The following is a 13,228-nucleotide window of genomic DNA, read 5'->3' as shown; positions in this document are numbered from 1 at the left end:
GCAAACACCCTGCACTCACTAGTGTTCGCCAGCCACATTAACTAGGTTGCTTAGACGTGGAAACTGTTTTCTTGTCATTTTAAGAATTTGTTTAACTCTGTGTTCAGGACCAGAAAGAATAAAGTAATGGGCAGGAGCTGCCAGCAAGCCCCCCCCCCAGCTGCCTGGCAATGCGAGGCTGTGGCACAGTGGCTCCATGCCATGCCATGCCATGCCCTTCCTGCCTTTTTTCCCGGGTGCTTTTAGGCTGGTTTTTTTTTTTTTTTCAGGGGGGAGGGGACGATGACAGCGAGTGCCACTAAATGTGCAAAGCTTACTAGAAAATAAGGATGGCCCCTCAAAATAATCTCCTTTAAATTTTGGTCTTTAGAACTGGTTGCTCTGTGACTGCTGGTTAAAGCTCCAGTTAAGCTCTGTCCACCTTTACTCTCCAAACATGGTGGTTGATCCAGGTTAACTACTGGGATGTCATCTTAAGTGCACCACAGCGAAGTTCATGGCATCTCTTCTGAGCCTGTAATAAGGTCAAGAGTAATTCTTAGGAAGCTGGACCTCGTTACCTCACATTTAAGTTGCTCTCCTTACTATGTTTTTTTTTTTTTTTTCAGAGTACTGATCTCTTAAGCATTTGTGGAACAAAGTAGAGTGCCTGACAGAAGGGAAATGGAAGTGTGATTGTCATAAGTGAGCAGAAGTGCTCAGCAGCCATGACAAACCAAGCCAGCAGGGACATAAGTGGTTATGCCACCTGCCAAGAGCTGGAGTCCCTTCCAGCATTAGAGATTCATAGAGTTTGAAAGATCATTTCCATGATGAGAAAGACTGAAGGTTTCAACAAAGATATGTGATGACATTCAAATAAAAATGCATTTGCTTCCACTTGGTATGTATTTTTCGTTAAACTGATACAGTCATACTTAATATCTTCTAGTTATTTCTTGTTCTATTTTTGTAACAATGAGAAAATCAAACTAAAAATATTATATCCCTTTACCCTTCTAAAGCTCTCAAACTGACTTGATAATTAAATGAACAAGTCAAAACAAGCTACTTTTAATATTTGTACAATGGAAAACACACTGTTTCTCAGGAGAAGGGGCCTGATCCTGCAAGCTCTGAAGCCAGCCAGGACTGAAACCCACACATAGGCAGCACTGAGAAGAGCAGCAATCCCCAGAGATACTGGCTAAAGTACCTGCTGGTCCTGTGAAGGACTTACTGGGCTATCCTGCTAGCTTGAAGTCAGAGAGAATCACTACAACAATATCCAAGGAGATCCAAGTGCTGAGAAGGAGACTTGCAAGAGGTTTTGCGTCCTGGTTTCCCACTGGTGCACAGAGTCAGTGTAGCACCCAGCTGTGCCGCTCACATCAGTGTCAGATAAGGTACCACAAAGGCCACGTGTATTTAGTCACCCTGGTGGTACAGGTCACAGCTTTGCCAGCTAGTTACTGTGAGCTCCTGCTGCTTTGAACCTGCTTTGTTGCTTTATAATGATGATTCTATTTGGTCTCATTTTTCATAAGAGAGACTATGAGGTCGCCTATTCTGGTCCCTTGTGCATCTGACACTTAAATTGCACACCAGTACCCGGCCTATAATTTAAAGGCACCAAATACTTGCATCATTTAGAATAACGGAAAAATATTAACACTAGAACTGTGTTCCAGCGATGCGACAGCACGAATGAGTTTGGCGCAACATACACAGATGTTCCCACGTGCTGAAAGTAAAATCCACCTGCTACAGAGGAAGTGAAAAGCCCGAGGTCTCTGTCAGCTCAGCTGGGGTGGAGGGCTATCAGCTTCTGGACACAGGAGCAGTTTGGCACACAAGTTCTGCCAGATATTGAAAAAAGTATTGGCACCAACCTTCTGGATCCTTTTCCGGATGTTCACATTGAGCCCAATCATTTGCTGTGCTTGGAACTTAACAAAAAAGACCTCACAAGGCTAATTTACTTGAAAACGTTTAAAGCAGTGCCAAAGCTAATTAGCCCTCTGGATGACCCTTTGAATCGCCTCCCCCGAATAAAGCTGCTCTGAACTTAAAGAGAAATTTACCCCCAAAAGAAATTAGGTGTCACGAAGGGTACATACAGTAAAAGTCTCATCTTAGCTGAGGGTCTGAGGAATCTGGCACTGCACAACCAGAGTTTGACCTCACCACCACTGAAGCTAGCAAGCACTTTTTAACTGCCTTCACACAGCCCCTGCCCAGCACCTGCCGTAATCGTCGGCGTGCTGACGGTGCTCAGCAGGCGGCAGCTACCTTGGAGGAGTTTAGAATAAACACTGCTGCCAGGCTGAGCTATATTTGGAAATCCTCTCTTATCTGCTGCACAGGACACTAACATTATTCCTACGCTGTAAAAGAAACCCTAAGAAAGCAGCAAATTACTGCTCATCCTTGCCTGCTCCTTGTCACAAAATAGGGTTTACTTCACTGTGTTTTAACAGGGAACACACACGCACAGCGTTGGAAACACCGCAGTCACCCACTGTTAACCACCTATTACAAGAGCCAAATGACATTACCCTCAGCAAGCTGTACAAGCAGCAGGCACAAGGAAGCGAGCTCCAAAACAAGCGCTGGCACTGAGGGGGTAACCTGCACGGTACAGCTCCCCACTCTCCCATGGTGGCTTTGGGTGGGTTAGTACTGGCGGCTGCTTTGCCAGGGGCACAGAGTACATACAGCAGGTTTGACTCCAGTAACAGAGAAATCACAGCATGACAAACAAGTTACTTATGGTTAACTGAAGAGGGAGAGGAGGCAGGAAAAGATCTGGGCTGAATGCATGGGTCTCACTGTAACTGCACTGAGATTTTTGCAAAAAACCTGAGGAATACATACAGTGCTTAAAAAATAAATATGTTTGGGGTGATGCATCTATAGATTTATCTAAACTGGGCATTAATGAAGAGTTCTTGAGTTACTGATCCTCAGAACATCTCCAATGTCAACTTTATATTTAAAAAAACAGCCCATTTTCAATGCCTGCTTTATAAGGGGTGGCTATTTATTTCCCTTTGACTGGTACAGGTGACATTCCAATTTTTGGACTATTTTCAAATCATTAATAAATCATTTGTCGCATTTTGCCAAACAGTTTTGGCACAAATATTTGTAGCTGCTGAAACAGTGAGTACTGTACCTAACCTTCACACAATACAGAGGTGGAAACTGAGGCACAGGTACATTTGATACTTCTTTCTCATTCACCCAACAAAATGTTAAAAAAAAAAAGTCCCCTTGATGTTTCCTGTAGCAGCTCCTACAGAGCCTGATGCATTACCCTGTCACTGAACGTTTATCTACCAGTCATGCATTTGTTTTCCAGTGGAGCTCACTGGGGCTTCAGTAATACCTTTCCTTCCCCTCTGATCTCTGCTGTGAGTCACCGAAGCCTTCGCTCACTGTCTGGGTAGGAGCAAGAGCAGAATCACCCTCTGCACACAGGCAGCTGGGCTCCCCAGCACAGCAGAGGGAATCGGGAGCAGCATGACTCAGGCTGGGACATCCAGGGGCACGGCTGCTGTGGCAACTGTGCTTTAGCCACTGGATTACTCAGACTAGGCACCCTTCAATTAATGGCTCGATTCTCTCTCCTCCTTTCTCCCACAGTGGTACTATTTACTGCACTCCCTAGGCAAGCCACAGAAAGACTTCAGACAGCAAAGAGCAGAGACTACAGCTGGTCCAAACAGAATATGGGAGAAAGCCCTGAGCTTCAAGGAGCACTGCTGAAGCGGGGCTGGATACAGCTGCTGGTGTGACCACTACCTCAAGCAAGGGCAGTGCCAAGATGATGGACACATGAGAGTCTCTGTGCTCATCACTAAAAGCCCTGAGATTCACTGTCAGCACTTGTGAGCTTCCAACATTCAGAAAGTCTCTTCAACATCAGAGCAAGGAAGGAACAGATATACTTAGAATCAGAAGTTCCCAAGCATGCCCTTGGCTGATCATGGGTAGAAGAGGTCAGGGTTTGTCTACTCACCTTGCAGTGGGATGACTGAGATCTACCACAAATAAGTTTACATTTTGTGGTAGATAGATAACAGGCCACTAACCTTCAGGAATCCAAAGACCATTGGCTAGAAATCACTATAGTACAGAGTTCAAAACTAAAGTCCCAGCTGGAAATGTTTGGGTCTTTTTGCTGTTTCAGTATTAAGTGAAAGTCTATACAAGCAATTATTCAGGAAAGAGCGGTGCCAAAATCAAAGACCACAAGAAAGGTTTTTACTACAGAAAAATCAGCTCTGGCCAAGGTACACAATAGGTACTGTAAAGATCTACTTTTAACAGGGAGGTACTGAAATTCACAGCCTGGAGTAACAGGCCAGCCTGTGAATTCTAGAGACTAAATAACTGACTATGCAAGGAAAACATGACAATACTCTGGGGGGGGAAAGCAAACAAACAAACAAACAACCATGAAGCAGTTTGCTTTTTCAGATGTGAAAACCTGCATTCTGATAGGCCTGATTTAAGGATTTTTAAGGTCATCCCTAAATCATGGCATAGCCAGAATAGCACATACCTATTGTAAGTATTCAGAACCGTTCTGCTGTGCCTCCTTCTCCCAGAGCTGAATGGAGCAACACTACCATTCCCCAAGCACCTGGCATCTGCACAGTTACCATTACAGGCTTTTAGGATTGGCTTTTCAGTGATGTTTTTTTCTAACAGCCGAAAGACAGATTAATCTGTTCTTAATCACGTGGTCATTACATACACCACAACTCTATGCATATGGCCACCAGGGATCACCCTGCCTTCAGATACCTCACCAAAGCAAGTCTCTCATCACGTTGCGGAGCCCAGGTCTCCTCACTAACTCTTTGCATTACCTTTCCTGGTAGCAAGTCCTGCTCCCAACTATTTTTATGCTGCTAGGGAAAGGGCTGCAGATCTGCTAGAGCAGTAAATAGCACTCCACCAAGAATCTCCATTTTCACTTTAACTAAAAGCCCTCAAGTTCAACTCTGCTTTACATACAGAAAATAGGGTTAAAAATAAATGTTAACTGCTAATACACACAAAGTACTCAATAGGAAGCAGGAGAAGGAGAGCAGCATTGTCCCTCTAATTGCCCAATGTCCCCAGCAAGAAAGGACCTGCAGTGGGGGGGATGTAACCACAGCTCTTTTCTTTCAGGACTTTACAATTTGACTTCGAGGTTCAAAATCTAAGTGCTTTTTTCATTAATGTAGAGAGCACAAAAGATTTCTCCAAATACATACAAGCCTTTAGCTAAAAGCTCTGACAATCTCAGCACTAAGTGATTTAAACCAACATCTAGACTTCCCCCTTTGCCCCACTGCATAGATGTCATTGACTCTGGATCCCAGAAAACACTCACCCAAGATTCATTTGAACTCACCTTAATAGGGTCAAATGACTGTACTGCCCAGAGGAAATTCCTGAGGATAGTCTAAAGAACTAAGGACTTATTTTTGCTCAAGGAGGAGCAGGAACACATTCTATCTTCAGAACATCACTTTCCTCCAGAGTCGGTATTTGCACCAGTGTTATTTAACATCTTTTTCAGCAACATGGACAGTGGGATCCAGTGCACCCTCAGCAGGATAATCAATGACACCAAGCTGTGTGGTGAAGTCAACAAGCTGGAGGGAGGCATGACATCCAGAGGAGCCTTGATCGGCTTAAAAGGTGGGCCTTTGCAACCCTCACGAGGTTCAACAGGGCCAAGTTCAAGGTCCTGCACATGGATCAGGGCAATCCCAAGCACACATAAAAGTCTGGGTGGTGAGTGGATGACGAGCAGCCCTGTGGAGAACTTGGGGATGCTGGTGGATGAAAAACTGAATGATCCAGCAAAGTGTTTTCACAGACCAGGAAGCAAATCATATCCTGGGCTGCATTACGAGAAGTGTGGCTAACAGGTCAAGGGAGGTGATTCTTCCCCTCTACTCCACTCACATGAGACCCCACCTGGAGTACCACATTTAGCTCTGCAGCCCCCAACATAAGACAGACATGGACCTGCTCAAATAGGTCCAGAGGAGGCCACGAAGACAATCAGGGGCTGGAGCATCTCTCCTGTGAGGAGAAGCTGAGAGACTTGGGGTTGTTCAGCCTGGAGAAGGCTCTAGGGACACCTTATAGTGCCCTTCCAGTACTTAAAGAGGGCCTACAGTAAAGATGGGGAGGGGGTCTTGTTTTCAGGGAGTATAGTGACAGGATGGCAGGTAATGGTTTTAAACTGAAAGAGGATAGATTTAGATCAGATATAAAGAAGAAATTCTTTACTCTGAGGTGGTGAGACACTGGAACAGGTTGCCAAGGGAAGCTGTGGATGGCCCATCCCTGGAAGTATTCAAGGCCAGGTTGGTTGGGGCTTTGAGCAGCTTGGACTAGTGGGAGGTATCCTTGCCCATGGCAAGGGTGTTGGAACTAGATGATCACTAATGTTCCTTCCAACCCAAACCATTCTATGATTTTCTTGAATGGTTTGAATGAAAAACCTGCCAGTGTACGGATGAAAAATATGACTAACAAAATGTTCTCTCCAATGAGAAGATACTTTCTTGTTCTGCTCTTCATCCCGAGACACACTGGGGTTTGATTTAACAAGGTAGAACTAACCTATTTACAGATATTGCTACCAGGATGACACAGGGAAGATGAAATTTGTTTTTCAAAATGACCAGTCCAGTGGTAATAAAGAACATCAAGCTTTTGCTGTTTTGATCTTATCCCACTTACATATGCAAAATTGTGAGAATAATAATTATTTTAATATGAAACCAGTTCAGACTGACTTGAAAGATTTGTTACATGTCACACTAGTGACTAATTGGAGTTTGTGCCCTTGTTAGGAGACAAAATATAGGAACAGGTAGCAACTGATACCATTCATGGTGGTAGACTAGCCTGAGTCTCCTGAAATTCAGCATAAATAGTAACTGCCATCCAGCTACAAGGAGCAACTATGCTGCTCTGTGTAATGATGCAGCTGAAATAATAGCAGCCTCATCCTCAAACCAGATGTAACCACCTAAAACAAAGCCACACACAGGGAAGACTGAGGGAGACAGAGGTTATGCTAAGGAAACACTGCTACTCTGTCAAGGTTTATGACAAAGACTTGACAGTCTGCGAGAATACAGACGACACGGAAGACCAACTAATGCAACAGCTGATACCTTAAAATGAAGCTTCATGGACTGTCAGTGAAGCCAAGGTAGGTTTTGTGCACAGGTATGTTGACAATAGAGAAGAGCTGAAATTCCTGTAAGTAAACCCATTTGCTAAGAGAATTCCTGATTAGTAAATTGCAGGTAAAAAAGAAGTGACTGAATTACCAACATGGCCCAATGTTGCCCACTGCAGAGAAATGTTCCAGTGTGATCACTTCTGGAAAAATAACTTCAGTTTTAGTCCAATCCTCACACACTTCACCTTTGAAATGTCAGCTCTGAATACACATTCTTCTTGATTTACTTGTTTGCCAGATTTAACATCCAGTAACAGAAGCCTGCCTTTTTACAGAGCCAGGTCAGGAACCGGTGATGAAGAAACCAAACTACGGGATGTTACAGATGGACCCAGGGATATAATTCAAGTTAGGATGAGTAATGGGACCCACTTCAGATGTGCGTCAAAACCAACTACCATTAAGAGATTTCTACTATTAGTGTTAAGATTTGCAATGCTGTTAGATAAGTTATTCAAGGGCAGAAAGAGTTATGATTCATAAAGAGGCTTTTAAGAAGATGAGTCTAAGCCCTAGACTGGAACAGCTCAGGTAGTGCTCTTACTGCAGCTTAGATAATCACTCGGGACAATTAAAAGCTACAAAACTAGCCCTAAAGATTGCATGTGCATTTGTAATAGCTATTTTTATTTTATAGAGCCTAGCAGCTTTAGCTGAATAAGGCCCCCGGTGTGCCATGCAGAGCCCGAATATCGAGCAAAAGCATAGTTATCATTCTAATCTTTTTGCAAACTAAACCAGTTTTATTATTTCTATTTTTGAGTTAAAAATTACAAATGGATGTTTGGCTTCATTACACCTAAGTACAGAATCCCAGCTGTGTCTATCTTCATGTATTCTGCTCTCTCCAGTGACCTCAAGCCCAGGTACCTCTTATGGAACCTGCAGTCAGACAGGACCAGCCCAGGCATGACTGACTGCCCAAGGTCCTCACTGAGCCTCTGCAGCAGAGCCAGGACTCCTCACAGGTGCTCTCCCCACAGGAATCCCATACAGCTGACCAGGAGCTCCACAGCCACTGAACCACAATTCATAAGCAGCTGCAGTCTGAGTGCAGAGAAAGATCTGCCTGAAGGAACCTGGGTTTCTTGTTTCCACTTTCAGATTTAATGTAAATACCAAACCAAAACATCAAAGGGGAAAAAAAAAAAAAAAAAAAGAAAAGCTTACAAAGTTTCTAAACGAAAGCTGAAAACTGCTGTTTTTTCAGGATGTTGAGGCACTGGAGAACATCATGTGGATTCATGGTGTGGATTATACACAGAATTCAAAAATTAGTAAGTGGAAAGTAGCATTTCTTTAATTCAGTTGTTTTTTGGACAGAAACATTTAAACTATTTTCAAAAAGTGCACTACTGAAAGTGGTGTCTGACTCCTACTTTGAAGCAAGTCTAATGGCTGCAGACATCATGGATTTAAAAGGTCACTGCATAATCCAGTCTCAGTGATTAACATTTTCTTTTGTAGTTATGACTATACTAAAATAATAATCCCAATTCACAGGACGATTAAACACAGCTATTAATTTTACTTCAGTAAAACAGGCTGGAGAACCTTCGTATGACCAAGCTAACTGAAGCCCAGTTCACAACATCTTCTCCTTCAAAAAGTTAGTTTTGCTAGTTAAAAAAAAAATGAGTCTTGTTGAAACCCAGCTTTTTCTTATTTAAAGCTGTGAAATAAGATTCCAATTTTAGTAGCTAATTCAGAGCCAGCATCTCAGAACTACTGCTGAACATTATCCCTCTATCCTGCTAATTTTCAGGCACTCAGTACTACCCTAAGAGGCATATAATTGTTTACTCAAAGAGTTCCTACAGTCTTTGAGCTATTTCTACAAATATTCATCAAGATGAGGAAGTGCACCTGATAGGAGGTTAAAATCCCTGTAACTTCACAAAAAATTATGCCTTCAGAACCACTTGATATCCACAGTCATATCTTCCTGTTAGAAACATTTTTTATCAGACTTCTCTTGATTTTTCTTGGATTTCATGTATTTATCAGCACTTCCTTGGGCGGGTTACATGAACAGACCTCGCTCTTGACCAAAAGAGAAATTAATATGTAACATTCAACTTCTAAAAAGTTTTTTCTTGCACATTTCATACCAATCAGTCATATGAGTGAGAAGAAATATAGTATGAAATGCTACTTTTAATGAAGGAAAATTAACCTCTTACCCTGATAGACAATTACAACAGTAATTAATGAAAGCAGATGGCAGCCAGGTCACAACACTCAAGAAATTAATATATTCACTACTTCTTGTTTCTCAGTTCATGCATTAAATAGTGGCAGTCAGCTTGCCAAGCTTAATCTATATGACTAAATAGACGGAAGTGGGGTGAGGAGAAAAACATCTAGTTGGCTCAGGGGAGAGTCACATTATCTCACATTATGCTGCGGAAGAGGACAGAAGCAACAAAAGGTCTGAATAGCCATGCCACAATGCCATCCTAATCCCACGGGATCCATGTAAGACAAGGACCAAATCATGACAATAAATAAGTTGGGCTTTTTTTCCTTACATGAAGTCCTTGGACAGGCACAGACACAGCTTTATAGAGACCCTGGCTCCAGAAAGCTGCTCTGACCACTCCGGCAGTGTGCCTGAAGCCTTTGAGCCTTTGTTCCCAGATATGGAGCTGCAGAGGAGAGCTCTATGTTTTGTACATACGAGGGCAAGACCCTGACCCTTTTGTTCTACGGATGGATTCCTTTACCCCTTGTTTTGTCTCTGTCACCTTCTATTTCTTTTTTGTGTGTCATGCTCTTGCAGAGACAAGATACTGAGCCATACATAATAAACAAAGGCATCACTTAGTGGTACCATGCTAGTGATCAAACCACATTTTTTTTATGGAGAAATGCATCCTGGCAGCTCTAACCAGTGTAACAAACAGGTATGCCTTAAGGGTTTACATGAAAGTCAACCTTGATACTAAGTGCTAATTAATTCCATTATTACTTCCTAATGAAACAAACCTGGTAGAGAGGCTCACCAGGAAACAGAATACTGATTCTGAGAGACTGAAGATACCTTTTCAGGCTCTTCACATGATGTGGAGTTAGGAAATGATTCAGAGCCACGTGAAAGAATTGCTTAACAGGAAAGTTCATGTGAAGCAAGTTGCAGCAAATTTGTATGACTAAGAACAGCACAAGTGTTTGCATAAAATGTTTGGGCTCTTTCAGGTAATTCTTCCTATTGGCTCATTTGCCATCTTGAAAATATTTGTTCAGCTGCTGTGAATGACAGGACACTGAGAGGACAAGGTAGCTCTCACACAGCTCTGTTTGGGTGAACTAGCCGATGGCAGCAACTTGTTCTGCAATTCTTCCACCCCATCAGGTAGATGCCCAGCAGCAGAATTCATCTCAGAAAAATGAAAACCCTTGGTGCCAAAGAACAGAGTGACAGATTGGAACAGTCTATTTTAGAAAAGAGCTGCCATGTCTAGTTAGTATCATACACAGATTTGCTGCACAGTAACAAATGGATGCTGGACTGAGCATGGAAACTGAAGCCAAAAGTATATTGAGGATTTCAGCCAGGAAAGGCAAAATGCTTTTCTGCACCGCATTGCAGGAAGCAAGCATCCCTCTTTTACTAATGCTCTCCATTTTGCTCCCTTCCTTTCCAAGTTACCTTTTTAAGGACAAAAGACACCAGCACAGATGATGCTATGTGTGACCAAATTTGAAATACAAGGAAAGCAAAGTTTATTTGATGTAAGCAGCAGGCAAATCAATGGGTTGCTATTCCAATTCAGATTTCACTGTCTCATAATCTTCTGCCATCATACTGCACCTAAACTCTGTAAAAAAGAATAAGTACTATAGAAAGCTTTTGCACAAAAATCCCCAATTCATCCATCCACCAAGCAAAACATTTTCTTTGATGTCATTTTACAGAAGAACCAGGTAATTTAAATGTTAATTCTAACCACAAAACTACTAATCATCTATTTCATTTCAATGGATCATAGTAATCCATTGTTCCTATTTATTACTCTATACCACTATATATTTTATTGCTTAGGCTTGCATCCATTGTTTCAGTGTAAAAAAACCCAAACAAACAAATTGGATATACACATGGGTGTTGGGCATAAATCCAGCATTATTATACTGTAAGGTTATCATGGCATTATACAGATTACCTGCCCACAAAAACACATTTGTGAGCAGATAAAAGTGAAAGCTGTGGGGTGACAGTATGCTGTTCCAGCTTCTGATAGAAACAAGCAAGGACTCTTCATTTTCACATAGCGACAGCAAATTATTTTATTGACTTTGTTTCATACATTGGCTTTCCATTTTGAGACATTCAATTAATTCACATTTACTGTCAAATGTTAATGTATCAAAATTAAATGCAAATTAAATTTAAGTAATGGATTAAATATAATAAACGTGAATACATTTTGATACAAGTAAATGTTAATGTCACTAATACAGTATAGCTGAAAGAGAAATCTGCCTCCTCTTGTTGCAGCTCTGGCCTGCTTTCAGTTGCAAGTCCAGGAAAATGAACTGCTTCCAGGAGCTACCATTCTCCAAACCTCCACAAACATTGACATCTAGCATCTCACCTATCATTGGTTTAACGTTAGCGATGACCACCGCTTCAAGCACTCCAGCTCACTAACTCCTGCTCTAGAATTAGCTGTCTGTAACATCTGTTCCTAAGTTTGGCATGCATATTTGCAAACTCAGAGCATAAACTAGTATGTATCTGGTTTACTACTGTAATATTCTGGGCAATTCCTTTCTATACTCTTCCCTGTGGTAATAATACCGTAGCCAGCCTTCCCCTACTTTACTCTGTTTTAAGGAGTTTTAAGATACTGCTGGATAAAAGCACAGGGAGTGCCAATACAACCATTTGGGGAAAAAAACCCCCAAATTTTATTGTCAGTATCTGAGTGTCAGTTAAGGAGCTCTCAGCAACTAGAAATAGAGATGTAAATGATTTCTGAGAGAGCTCTTCAGTACAGGCAGTCTTCAGCTGAGCCAAATCATCAAGATTATTTTACTGGAAATAACTGACATATTTCATGCAGAGTCTCTCAGACGCCTTAATATACTTACACTTGCCATATATTTATCCACATAGGCACAGTTATTACAAAGACTAATCACCCAAAGGGTGGTAACCAAGAATTAGCTGGTCACTGCAGCAAGCGCTTTATGGAATGAGGGCTGAGCAGTGAGGGAGAAAACTAGCACCTAAAGAGATTCCAAAGGAACAGTGAAGCAGGGAAGACTTTAGCACTTAAATAACCAGTCTTCAAGCATTCCCTGGAAGGGCATCTGCAGCTGAAATTCTTTGAGGTGGAAGAAGCTATGCTAATTACAATGACCTTATACACTCACTTATATCTGACCCCACAAACTATACTGATGCCTGAACAAGCCCATCTGTAACTAGATCTGCTAATGCAAAAAAAAAGAAGTATGGTATTTGCACATTGTGCAGGATGATAGAAGTTTACAGTACATAAGAAGAGCATTATCCTCTGTCTGTGAAGAGAGGAGAACATGAAAATATTCCCAGTAGTATGCTTGGTAATTGCCAGAAGAGTTAATAACATACAGGCAGGATTAGATAGCCCTTTCGACAAGTGGTCTACAATGAAGCATGGAAACATGGAGTATTCTTCAAACCTGGGAATGCTAAAAACAAAGTCCCCCCAAAAGATATAGCTCCCTTCATACAAAACCCTTCCTCGGTTTTGTTTTTGCTTTTTAACTTGCAAGGAAAACAAGTCACGTAGTGACACACTTTTCAGGGGCCCAGAAAAACAAGCATCTCCCAGTTAAACCAGTACACTAAGCTATGACTTACTGACTGAGGTGCCAGCATCCTTATGCTTCTAGCAACACAGCTGAACAGACTGTTGCCCCTGGCAGAGAGACAGAGTATAAAACTAAAAGCAGTAATGCCTCAAGTTGCCTTCTCACAAACCATCC

This window comes from Merops nubicus, unplaced genomic scaffold (assembly GCF_000691845.1).
Source record: "Merops nubicus isolate BGI_N331 unplaced genomic scaffold, ASM69184v1 scaffold2980, whole genome shotgun sequence".
Taxonomy (NCBI): Eukaryota; Metazoa; Chordata; class Aves; order Coraciiformes; family Meropidae; genus Merops; species Merops nubicus.
Note: the sequence above shows the minus strand (reverse complement) of the source record.